This window comes from Aegilops tauschii, chromosome 2 (genome assembly GCF_002575655.3).
Source record: "Aegilops tauschii subsp. strangulata cultivar AL8/78 chromosome 2, Aet v6.0, whole genome shotgun sequence".
Lineage (NCBI taxonomy): Eukaryota > Viridiplantae > Streptophyta > Magnoliopsida > Poales > Poaceae > Aegilops > Aegilops tauschii.
In genome coordinates, this window is record NC_053036.3 from 6,584,665 (window position 1) to 6,597,520 (window position 12,856).

The 12,856-nt window shown below is 43.1% G+C and overlaps 1 protein-coding gene across 3 annotated transcripts in view; it reads right to left on the reverse strand.

Moving 5' to 3' along the window:
* Positions 1-12,619, reverse strand: part of LOC109733827 (uncharacterized) — a 60,378-nt gene extending 47,759 nt beyond the window's left edge. The window contains exon 1 of one of the 3 annotated variants that reach the window (XM_073507672.1): positions 12,583-12,619. The gene's annotated coding sequence lies outside the window, so the exon portion shown is untranslated. Of the gene's footprint in view, positions 1-12,563 lie in introns of all 3 variants that reach the window. The other 2 variants (XM_073507673.1, XM_073507671.1) reach the window with 2 other exon arrangements.
* Between the last annotated feature and the right edge of the window lie 237 nt (positions 12,620-12,856).

Here is a 12,856-nt window from a genome sequence, read left to right on the forward strand (position 1 = left end):
TGATGTGATTGACTTGACCCATTCCGTTAGCTTAGCACTCGATCGTTTAGTATGTTGCTATTGCTTTCTTCATGACTTATACATGTTCCTATGACTATGAGATTATGCAACTCCCGTTTACCGGAGGAACACTTTGTGTGCTACCAAACATCACAACGTAACTGGGTGATTATAAAGGTTCTCTACAGGTGTCTCCAAAGGTACTTGTTGGGTTGGCGTATTTCGAGATTAGGATTTGTCACTCCGATTGTCGGAGAGGTATCTCTGGGCCCGCTCGGTAATGCACATCACTATAAGCCTTGCAAGCATTGCAACTAATGAGTTAGTTGCGGGATGATGTATTACAGAACGAGTAAAGAGACTTGTCGGTAACGAGATTGAACTAGGTATTGAGATACCGACGATCGAATCTCGGGCAAGTAACATACCGATGACAAAGGGAACAACGTATGTTGTTATACGGTCTGACCGATAAAGATTTTCGTAGAATATGTGGGAGCCAATATGAGCATCCAGGTTCCGCTATTGGTTATTGACCGGAGAGGTGTCTCGGTCATGTCTACATAGTTCTCGAACCCGTAGGGTCCGCACGCTTAACATTACAATGACAGTTATATTATGAGTTTATGTGTTTTGATGTACCGAAGGAGTTCGGAGTCCCGGATGAGATCGGGGACATGACGAGGAGTCTCGAAATGGCCGAGACGTAAAGATCGATATATTGGACGACTATATTCGGACTTCGGAAAGGTTCCGAGTGATTCGGGTATTTTTCGGAGTACCGGAGAATTACGGGAATTCGTATTGGGCCTTAATGGGCCATACGGGAAAGGAGAGAAAGGCCCCAAAGGGTGGCCGCACCCCTCCCCATGGACTAGTCCGAATTGGACTAGGGAGGGGGGTGCCCCCTTCCTTCTTTCTCCTTCTCCCTTCCCTTCTCCTATTCCAACAAGGAAAGGAGGAGTCCTACTCCCGGTGGGAGTAGGACTCCCCCCTTTGGCGCGCCCTCCTCCTTGGCCGGCGGCCTCCCCCTTGCTCCTTTATATACGGGGGCAGGGGGGCACCCCATGGACACAACAATTGATCTATTGATCTCTTAGCCGTGTGCGGTGCCCCCCTCCACCATATTACACCTCGATAATATCGTAGCGGTGCTTAGGCGAAGCCCTCCGTTGGTAGAACATCATCATCGTCACCACGCCGTCGTGCTGACGAAACTCTCCCTCAACACTCGGCTGGATCGGAGTTCGAGGGACGTCATCGAGCTGAACGTGTGCTGAACTCGGAGGTGCCGTACGTTCGGTACTTGATCGGTCGGATCGTGAAGACGTACGACTACATCAACCGCGTTGTGTTAACGCTTCCGCTTTCGGTCTACGAGAGTACGTGGACAACACTCTCCCCTCTCGTTGCTATGCATCACCATGATCTTGCGTGTGCATAGGATTTTTTTTTGAAATTACTACGTTCCCCAACAGCTAGGTGGGTTATTCTCAAGAGGAGTGGACTCCGCTCCTCATTCACGAGAACATGGCTGGTCACCGGGATGCCCAGTCCCATGCTTTAAGCAAACTAAATCAAAATAATTGCAAACAAAACTCCCCCTGACTGTTGTTAGTTGGAGACACTCGTTGTTTCGAGCAAGCCATGGATTGATGCTTGTTGGTGGAGAGGGGGTATAAACTTTACCATTCTGTTTGGGAACCGCCTATAATGTGTGTAGCATGGAAGATATCGCCATCTCTTGGTTGTTATGTTGACAATGAAAGTATGCCACTCAAAATATTATTTATCTCTATTTCAAAATCGAGCTCTCGCACCTCTACAAATCCCTGCTTCCCTCTGCGAAGGGCCTATCTATTTACTTTTATGTTGAGTCATCACCCTCTTATTAAAAAGCACCAGTTAGAGAGCACTGCTGTCATTTGCATCCATTACAATTAATTCATATTGGGTATGACTATGACTGGATCTCTTTTACCATGAATTACAATGTCTAGTCAGTCCTTGATCTTTAAAGGTGCTCTGCATTTATGTTTTGCGGTCTCAGAAAGGGCTAGCGAGATACCATCTTGTTATATCATATTATGATTTTTTTGAGAAAGTGTTGTCATCCGAGATTTATTATTATCGCTCGCTAGTTGATTATGCCATTGATATGAGTAAACATGAGACCTAAGTGTTATTGTGAATATGGTTAATCATAATCTTTGCTGAAAACTTGAATGCTGGCTTTACATATTTACAACAACAAGAGCAAACCGAGTTTGTAAAAGTTTTTCTTTATCACTTTCAGTTTATCAACTGAATTGCTTGAGGACAAGCAAAGGTTTAATCTTGGGGGAGTTGATACGTCTCCGTCGTATCTACTTTTCCAAACACTTTTGCCCTTGTTTTGGACTCTAACTTGCATGATTTGAATGGAACTAACCCGGACTGACGCTGTTTTCAGCAGACTTTCCATGGGTGTTATTTATGTGCAGAAACAAACATTCTCGGAATGACCTGAAACTCCACGGAACGTAATTTTGGAAAATATAAAAAATATTGGAAGAAGAATCCACGTCAGGGGGCCCACACCCTGTCCACGAGGGTGGGGGCGCGCCAACCCCCTGCCTTGTGGGCCCCCTGACGCTCCACCGACCTCAACTCCAACTCCATATATTCGTGTTCGGGGAGAAAAAAATCAGAGAGAAGGATTCATCGCGTTTTACGATACGGAGCCGCCGCCAAGCCCTAAACTCTCTCGGGAGGGCTGATCTGGAGTCCGTTTGGAGCTTCGGAGAGGGGGATTCGTCGCCATCGTCATCATCAACCATCCTCCATCACCAATTTCATGATGCTCACCGCCGTGCGTGAGTAATTCCATCGTAGGCTTGCTGGACGGTGATGGGTTGGATGAGATCTATCATGTATTCGAGTTAGTTTTGTTAGGGTTTGATCCCTAGTATCCACTATGTTCTGAGATTGATGTTGCTATGACTTTGCTATGCTTAATGCTTGTCACTAGGGCCCGAGTGCCATGATTTCAGATCTGAACCTATTATGTTTTCATGAATATATGTGAGTTCTTGATCCTATCTTGCAAGTCTATAGTCACGTACTATGTGTTATGATCCGGCAACCCCGAAGTGACAATAATCGGGACCACTCCCGGTGATGACCATAGTTTGAGGAGTTCATGTATTCACTATGTGTTAATGCTATGTTCCGGTACTCTATTAAAAGGAGGCCTTAATATCCCTTAGTTTCCAATAGGACCCCGCTGCCACGGGAGGGTAGGACAAAAGATGTCATGCAAGTTCTTTTCCATAAGCACGTATGACTATGTTCGGAATACATGCCTACATTACATTGATGAATTGGAGCTAGTTCTGTGTCACCCTATGTTATGACTGTTACATGATGAACCGCATCCGGCATAATTCTCCATCACCGATCCAATGCCTACAAGCTTTTCACATATTGTTCTTCGCTCATTTACTTTTCCGTTGCTACTGTTACAATCACTACAAAACCCCAAAAATATTACTTTTGCCACTGTTACTTTTGGTACCGTTACCACTACTATCATATTACTTTGCTACTAAACACTTTGCTGCAGATATTAAGTTTCCAGGTGTGGTTGAATTGACAACTCAGCTGCTAATACTTGAGAATATTCTTTGGCTCCCCTTGTGTCGAATCAATAAATTTGGGTTGAATACTCTACCCTCGAAAGCTGTTGCGACCCCCTACACTTGTGGGTTATCACCTATCTATTTACTTTTATGTTGAGTCATCACCCTCTTATTAAAAAGCACCAGTTAGAGAGCACTGCTGTCATTTGCATCCATTACAATTAATTCATACTGGGTATGACTGGATCTCTTTTACCATGAATTACAATGTCTAGTCAGTCCTTGATCTTAAGAAGTGCTCTGCATTTATGTTTTGCGGTCTCAGAAAGGGCTAGCGAGATACCATCTTGTTATATCATATTATGATTGTTTTGAGAAAGTGTTGTCATCCGAGATTTATTATTATTGCTCGCTAGTTGATTATGCCATTGATATGAGTAAACATGAGACCTAAGTGTTATTGTGAATATGGTTAGCCATGATCTTCGCTGAAAACTTGAATGCTGGCTTTACATATTTACAACAACAAGAGCAAACAGAGTTTGTAAAAGTTTTTCTTTATCACTTTCAGTTTGTCAACTGAATTGCTTGAGGACAAGCAAAAGTTTAAGCTTGGGGGAGTTGATACGTCTCCAACGTATCTACTTTTCCAAACACTTTTGCCCTTGTTTTGGACTCTAAATTGCATGATTTGAATGGAACTAACCCGGACTGACGCTGTTTTCAGCAGAATTGCCATGGTGTTATCTTTGTGCAGAAACAGAAGTTCTCGGAATGACCTGAAAATCAACGGAGATTATTTTTGGAAAATATAAAAATACTGGCGAAAGAATCAAGATCAGGGGGCCCACACCCTGTCCACGAGGGTGGGGGCGCGCCCACCCCCTGGGACGCGCCTCCCTGCATCGTGGGCCCCCTGGAGCTCCACCGACCTCAACTCCGACTCTATATATTCACGTTCGGGGAGAAAAAAATCAGAGAGAAGGATTCATCACGTTTTACGATACGGAGCCGCCGCCAAGCCCTAATCTCTCTCGGGAGGGCTGATCTGGAGTCCGTTCGGGGCTCCGGAGAGGGGAATCCGTCGCTGTCGTCATCATCAACCATCCTCCATCACCAATTTCATGATGCTCACTGCCGTGCGTGAGTAATTCCATCGTAGACTTGCTGGACGGTGATGGGTTGGATGAGATTTACCATGTAATCAAGTTAGTTTTGTTAGGGTTTGATCCCTAGTATCCACTATGTTCTGAGATTGATGTTGCTATGACTTTGCTATGCTTAATGCTTGTCACTAGGGCCCGAGTGCCTTGATTTCAGATCTGAACCTATTATGTTTTCATGAATATATGTGAGTTCTTGATCCTATCTTGCAAGTCAATAGTCACCTACTATGTGTTATGATCCGGCAACCCCGAAGTGACAATAATCGGGACCACTCCCGTAGTTTGAGGAGTTCATGTATTCACTAAGTGCTAATGCTTTGTTCCGGTACTCTATTAAAAGGAGGCCTTAATATCCCTTCGTTTCCAATAGGACCCCGCCGCCACGGGAGGGTAGGACAAAAGATGTCATGCAAGTTCTTTTCCATAAGCACGTATGACTATATTCGGAATACATGCCTACATTACATTGATGAATTGGAGCTAGTTCTGTGTCACCCTATGTTATAACTGTTACATGATGAACCGCATCTGCCATAATTATCCATCACCGATCCAATGCCTACGAGCTTTTAACATATTGTCCTTTGCTTAGTTACTTTTCCGTTGCCACTGTTACAATTACTACAAAGCCGCTACTGTTACCTTTGCCACCGTTACCGCTACTTCCATATTACTTTGCTACTAAATACTTTGCTGCAGATATTAAGTTATCCAGGTGTGGTTGAATTGACAACTCAACTGCTAATACTTGAGAATATTCTTTGGCTCCCCTTGTGTCGAATCAATAAATTTGGGTTGAATACTCTACCCTCGAAAACTGTTGCGATCCCCTATACTTGTGGGTTATCAGCCACCACATTCTTCATCTCCGAGGTGCAAGGTAACTATGGTGTTATATTAGGCCGCGATTGGGTTCATGCTAACCAATGTGTGCCATCTATCATGCATCAATTCTTAATACAATGGGTCGATGATGAGGTAGAAGTCATTCACGCGGATAATTCGGCTTGTGTTGCTTTGGCCGATGCATCGGTGGATTGGAGTCATCCCGATGTTACTTGCTTAACAGGACGTGACCTCTCGAAGTTTGATTTCCTTAGTGCTACAAGGAACGGGTTCATTTCCATCTCTTTAAAGCCGATTGGTGGTAATTGGTTACAAGGTATGATGTGAACAAGAAGTTAAAATCAACGGCCGATATATAACTATCGCCCTTAGCATAAACATGGCCGATACATGATTATCACCCTAAGAAGAATAAATGGCCGATGAAGTGTTGACATCGTCCTTAGAACGAATACATTGTAAATTATTTTTCGGCACGCAAGTTTTGCCGAAAAACAGGGGGGCATATGTTGACACCAGATTTTGGCATTGTCAAAAACATAATTAAAAAGGCCTCAAATGGAAAAGTGCTCAAAGTGAGAAATTTTCGTACCATCGAAATGAGAAACTTTGATATTTAGGTCATAGCCATCCAATTTCATCTCTAAGGCCGAAATTGTGTTTGAAGTACTGAGATTTCGTATCCAGAACACTTTTCGGCTGATTACGCCCCCAAGAAGGACTCAGATGGAAAACTTATCTACACGAATTGTCTTCCTCTCATCGAAACGATCGATTTTGATATAAAGATCGTCCCAATCTGAGGTCGTATGCAAAATTTAGAGCCCGCACAACGCGGCCCTCAAGTGAGCAAAACATGACCCCCGGAACCAGACACATATGTGGGTATGTCTGATGAGTTGCGTGAATAACTAGCTGTTTTGCGCGAGCAATTTGGCCCTGAAGATGGTCTCAAATTGAAAAACGTTAAACAAGAAAGTTGTTTGTCTCGTCGAAACGAGTAAATATGCTTTTGGGCACATTTTCATCCGAGGTCGTTTACTGCCACAAAAAGACCCGCAAGGTGCAGCCAGTTTAAACCGAACAGTTTTGGAAAGTTCGGACAAAACCAATCCGAATTTGACTAGAGTTTTGGGCGTGAATCCAAACCTTTTCCTTGCACGGAAAGTCCAGCCGCCTCTTATATACCTAAGGGGTGACGGCCGATTGAACAACAACACACAATCACAAAACCCATCTACTTTTTACCCTAGTTTTACATCTCTCCCTGGTTCTTTCTCTCTCTCGTTCTTTGTGTTGAAGGGCAGCGATCCTCGAGGCTCTAGGGGCGGGCGAACCGACCTAGGGCAGCCCATAGCCGCCGCGCGTCCAGACGGGGTCCCTCCCGGGCGCGTGGGGTTTCGGGTCCTAAAAAGCACCCGCCGGATTGCTTGCGTACCGCGCTTCCGGACGGGTCTCCTTCGACATGAGCTGCGGTGCACCACCCTCGACGTTGGAGGTACACGGTGACATGTTCTTGTGCGAACATCGTGTCTGTGTCTTGATGTTATACGGGTGAATCATCAAAGGCGGCTTTTCGGCTAGTCTGTCAGCGACCTTTCACCGCCTTTAGTGGTGCTACGAAGGTATGGAAGCGGCATCAAGCTTCGCTCCCGACGCGCCGTGGATGAGTGCACGAGGAAGACGACGTCGCATGTGGATTTCCGTGCCGTAGTTTAAATTTTTTGTATTGACGAGCCTTGTAAGGGTTGATCAACGTTTTCAATATATGGATCTTTAGCCTTATCGGGAGAAATAATGTTATGAAGTGAGATTTGAGTGCGCACATGTTGAGGCCGAGGTGCTCATTGGTCGGTCCGATCTCCGATCGGGCGGGAGAAGAAAAGTCGGACGGCGACGGGCGTACGGATCCTGCCGTCCAGGGCAGGCGGAGATGATACGTACGGTCACGGAGCGAGCGCAATGTTTGACGGCTGCTGATGGTACGACGGCTGACCGCCCGGCCACGCGGTCCACGAGACGGCACGGTGACGCGGCGCCGAATCCAGCCGCACGCACATAACGTTGGACGGAGGTGACCAGAATTATTTATTTGGCTTTCCGCGCGTACTAGTGTACCGTAAAGCCGACGTGACCAAGTTTTTCTTAATTAATATAAATTTGTTATTAATTTGGCTTTCCGCACGCCCGATGGAGCGATTTTGATCGGTTGCTGGCACATGCAACTCCCCAATTATACTTTTTGTTTTGCGAGAAAACTTCTGATTTATTCATCTACAAACATCAAAAATAATAAAAATTACTTTCAGACCCGTAGAGCACTTAGCGACGACTACAGGCACTGAAGCGAGCCGGAGGCGTGCCACCGTCATTGCCCCTCCCTCGCGGGAGCCGGAAAAGACTTGTTGTAGTATACAGTCGGGAAGTCGTCGTGCTAAGGCCTTATAGGACCAGAGTAGCAGAACAACAACCGTTGTCGATGAAGAGTAGCGTAGATCAGAAGGATCCAACCTGAAAACACATGAACGTAAACGAACTATGACCAGATCCGAGCAAATCCACCAAGGACAGATCCGCTGGAGACACATCTCCACACGCCCACCGACGATACTAGACACACCATCGGGACGGGGGCTAGGCGTGGAGAACCTTATTCCATCTTCACGGAACCACCGCCGTCTCGTTTTCCTGAACAGGACATAAACCCTAACAAAACGTGAAGGAACAACCGAAAACATAGCCCTCACACAGGCATAAGCCGAGATCCACCGCGCCGTCATGACCCTAAGGCCACCGAAGACGAGGTGGATCAAAAGCGGCGCCGGCGGGAGGCTTGGAAACCCTAGACTTTTCTTAGGGAAGAGACACGTAGGAGTACAGTTTGGTTAGTTAACTCCGCCAAGATACCTACTCATTGCGTTCCAAAATAATTAGAGTTTCCAGTTTGTTTTAGACTGAATTTGTTTAAGCTCGACCAACTCTATCCTAAATTGTGCTACGGTGTACAATGCAAAATACACATGGTACGGGAACATGTGTCATAAAGAATTTCATTAGACTAATTTGATGTTCCAGATGTCAATATATTTTATATAGGCTTGGTCAAACTTAAACAAGTTTGGTTTGAGACAAATACATAACTCCATTTTTTTCTGAACAGAGGTAGTACTTCTGTTCCTCCGATAATTTTATACAACAATTACTGGGTTGTATTTGCGTTAAAAAAAGAGATTTATTTAGGGGCAAAAGCCACAGTAGTTTTTTTACCACTTAGTACTGGAAGAAATTAGACCGGCCAAAAGCGTATATATGTGGGCTGAAGTATAGCAACCTAGTCTTCAGGTTTGAGGTGCATTTATACATCACCGGCGCTACATTCCGCCCGAACCGGGGCGAAATCCTATCTGGCGCTTTCTGCGCCCGATACAGTGCTTCCAACAATTTGAGCAGCCACGGGGTTCGAACCCGCAACCCTTTTGTTCGCAGCGCTCGGTGATAACCGACAGGACTTCACCCCACTTGTGTGAGAATAGTTCGTTTTCCCTTCCTTTATTTCGTTCTTCAATTCCGCATATTCTTTTTTCTCATCTTTTCTATTTTTTCCATGCACGGTTTTCGTAAAATTTGTGAACCTTTTTTTCTAAATATATGACCTTTTTTCAAATTCGATGACTATTTAAATAAATTCAATGATCTTTTTTTGAATTCGATGAACTTTTTTGAAATTCAACGAACTTTTTTTGAAATTCGATGAACTATTTTTGAATTTTATGAACTTTTCCAAATTTGACGATTTTTTTAGAAAAATCAATGAACTTTTTTTGAATTCGATGAACTTTTTCAAATTTGATGAACCTTTTTCAAATTCTTTGAACTTTTTTCAAAATCGACGAATTTTTTATATAAATTCAATGAACTTTTTTTGAATTCAATGAAATTTTTCAAATTTGATGAACTTTTTTCAAATTCGATGAACTTTTTCATTTTTGTAAACATTTCTTTTCAATTCATGGTTTACGTGAATACTTTTTCAATTTTGTATTTTCTTTACTCAAATAATTTATACTGGGTATACAATATTAGTACATGTTTAATGTTTGTACTAAATGAAAGGTCAAATAGTTCTGGTTTCTAGAAAAAGTAAGCTAATGGAGGTTGGCCTAGTGGTTAACGCTTACTGTCAATCACTTGGGAGCATACCTGGCCATGGGCCGGGCCGGGCCGGGCTTGAGCCGGGCCTTAAAAAGCCCACGGCAGAAAACTGAGGCCCAAGCCCTACCATCGGGCCTACTTTTCAAGCCCAAGCCCGGCCCATGTGGTAAGAAGCCCTGAAAAGCCCTTAGGGCTTAGGGCCGTGGGCCGGGCCTCTTCCTTAAAATGCCAATGTGCCAAGCCCAAGCCCGTCCAGGCCCTGTTGGTGGGCTCAAAACTTAGGTCCAAGCCCGGCCCACGGGCAAGCCCATCGGGCCTAGGCCTTGGATTTTAGGGCCGGGCCTGGGTCGGCCGACAGGGCCGGGCCGAAGATGGCCATGACTACTTGGGAGTCAGCAGTTCGAGTCTCGATTCTCCCTTTTTTTTGAGAAATCTCGCATCTATTTATGGGATAATGTTCAAAGATACAAGCTGGTCCGGTGGAAGACCCAGCCATAAGTGACGACCTATAGCTAAATTACATGCGAATTTTGCGAGATTGTGTGCTTCAAAGTTAAAGTTCCTATGCTCATGAACAAAAGTACAAGACTGAAATAAACTCGATCTTTCAACTATTTCTACTATGATTGCTCCGTTTCTTCCTCCAGCTCGTTGATTGATGTCGTTGATAACCCCCAAGCAGTCTGATGCAACATATATACGTTCCAGGTTCAAATCCTCAGCCAGGGAAAGAGCTTCCTAATAAATGTGGCATTTTTCCTTTGCCAATTTGCTTTTTCAGCAGTTTGTTGGGCCGACCCATAAAGAGGGGCGCGTGAGCGCCAACTACACTCCCTGGCGGTTAAGGCGCTGGGGAGGAGCTCTCCGTACCGGGCACCCCTATTTTCAGTGAGCACATGGGGACGTCTCGCGTCGGGGCGAGCCCAGATGGGCCGGCCCACCCATGCGGAAGGCAAATGCCTGTTTTTCTTTTTTCTGTTCTCGCTTTTTTGCTTTATTTTTGTACTTCTATTCATATTTTAGATATTATACATATATATACACACAAAAAAACTATTCAAAAACATATTAAGAAAATATTGAATAAATATAAAAAAATGTTGAACAAGTATCTGAAAATTTTCAATAAGTATTATAAATGTTGAACAAGTATTTGACAAATGTTGAATAATTATTAAAAAATTGTTGAACTAGTATTCAAAAAATGTTGAATAAATATTTGAAAATGTTGAACAAGTATTCGAAATATTGAATAAGTACTAAAAATGTTAAAAAAGTATTTGACGAATGTTGAATAAGTATTAAAAATTGTCAAACTGGTATTTTAAAAATGTTGAACAAGTATTTAAATTTTTTGAGTATCTAAAATGTTGAACAAGTATTTCAAAATGTTGAATAAGAATTAAAATATATTGAAATGAGTATTTTTTAAATGTTGAACATGTATTTAAAAATGTTGAATAAGTATAAAAAATGTTGAGATAGTATTTCAAAATATGGAATAAGTATTAAAAATATTAAAATGAGTATTTTAAATTCTTTGAAAAAGTATTTGAAAAATATTGAATAAGCGTTCGGACAATGCTGAACATCTATAAAAAAATGTTGATCACTTATTGAACATTAAGTTTTTTGACAAAAGCAAACATGTAGGGTGAAAAGAAAAACAAACATAAGGGAAAAAATGAAAAATGGTGAAGAAAAAAGAAAACCAAACTAAAAATGGAGAAAGAAAAAGAAAACCAGACAAAAAAATGAAGAAAGAAAAAACAAACATAAATGGAGAAGAAAAAATAAAACGAAGGAAAAACGAAGAAAAACCTTGTCATAAAATAAAAAGAAAAAAACCCCGAAGAAAGCGGCTGCAGTAGCCATGAGTAGAACGCGCCCCTAGTTCTTACCACGAAGGAAACGTGGTTAGCGCGGCGCGACTTCCCCTTGGAGACCCTGGTTGGATCCCTCCTTCTCGCGCATTTCTTTGTTCTTTTTACACAGCACGCGTGTGAATGGGCTGGCGCAATATGACGTGAGGGAGGAAAAAGCTACAACGATAGAAGCTGCTTATATGGATTAAGGCGATATAAGGCCCTGTTTGATAGCAAAGTACTACAAAAAATAGAGTATAAAAACTACAGTAATTTAGCATGTAGGTACAAAATACCATGGTTTTAATATAACAACGTTTTTTGAAGTATTCACAATACAGAGGACCTGTTTGGCTACGCTACAAAACGCTGTAAAATTTCCTGGCTAGCCATTCGCCGTGCATGCCTTTGCTGAATTAAGTTTGTGTATGATGTACATGCACTCACTCCACAGTAACAATGTCTCCTTCACCGCACGCACAGTCAAGGTAGCAATGAGTTGGGCAGCAAGAACGAACAACAGTAGGTGATAGGCTACGGTTGTAAACGTATAATAGCTAGATGAAAAATATAGTGGATGGAAGTAGCACCGTGGTGTAGTACTAGAATATATGGATCGATTAGGCTAATGATGATTAGCGGCAGCTACGGCGACGGAGTAATTAGCAGATGGATAATCAGAACTAGTAGAAGTAGGAGGAAACAAGGATTCGCCCTTTGCAGATAGCAAGAACCGAATTGATCTAGCGACATGCAGAGTGGAGAAAGGTGATCAGTAAGGGACCAGTGGTCGGCGGGAGAGGCTGGAGGAGCCAATGAGGGAGGATGAAGGACACAATACTCACCTTTGGTCTCTCCATCACTGTCTCTTTGGTTCCCTATGGCCGTCGAGGGAGGTTTTTTTCAAAGACGACAGGGCGGCGGCGGCGTGACAACTAGCTAGGTTTTTTTTTTTTTTTTAATCGAGCTAGCTGTTGTGCACGACAGGGAAGAAGATAACGACGCCAGTCCCTTCTTTTCGGCTGCTCAGTTTTTTAAAAAGAAGTCCGAGATTCTTTTTTTTATGCAGAGAAAAAATTGTAGTTTGCTTAATACTGTAATATTAAAACCACAATTTTTAGAGGCAACTTTACCCTACAGTAAATATTAAAAAAATAATTAGAGGCAACCAAACAACTCATTGTAAATAAAACTATGGTAGTCTCAA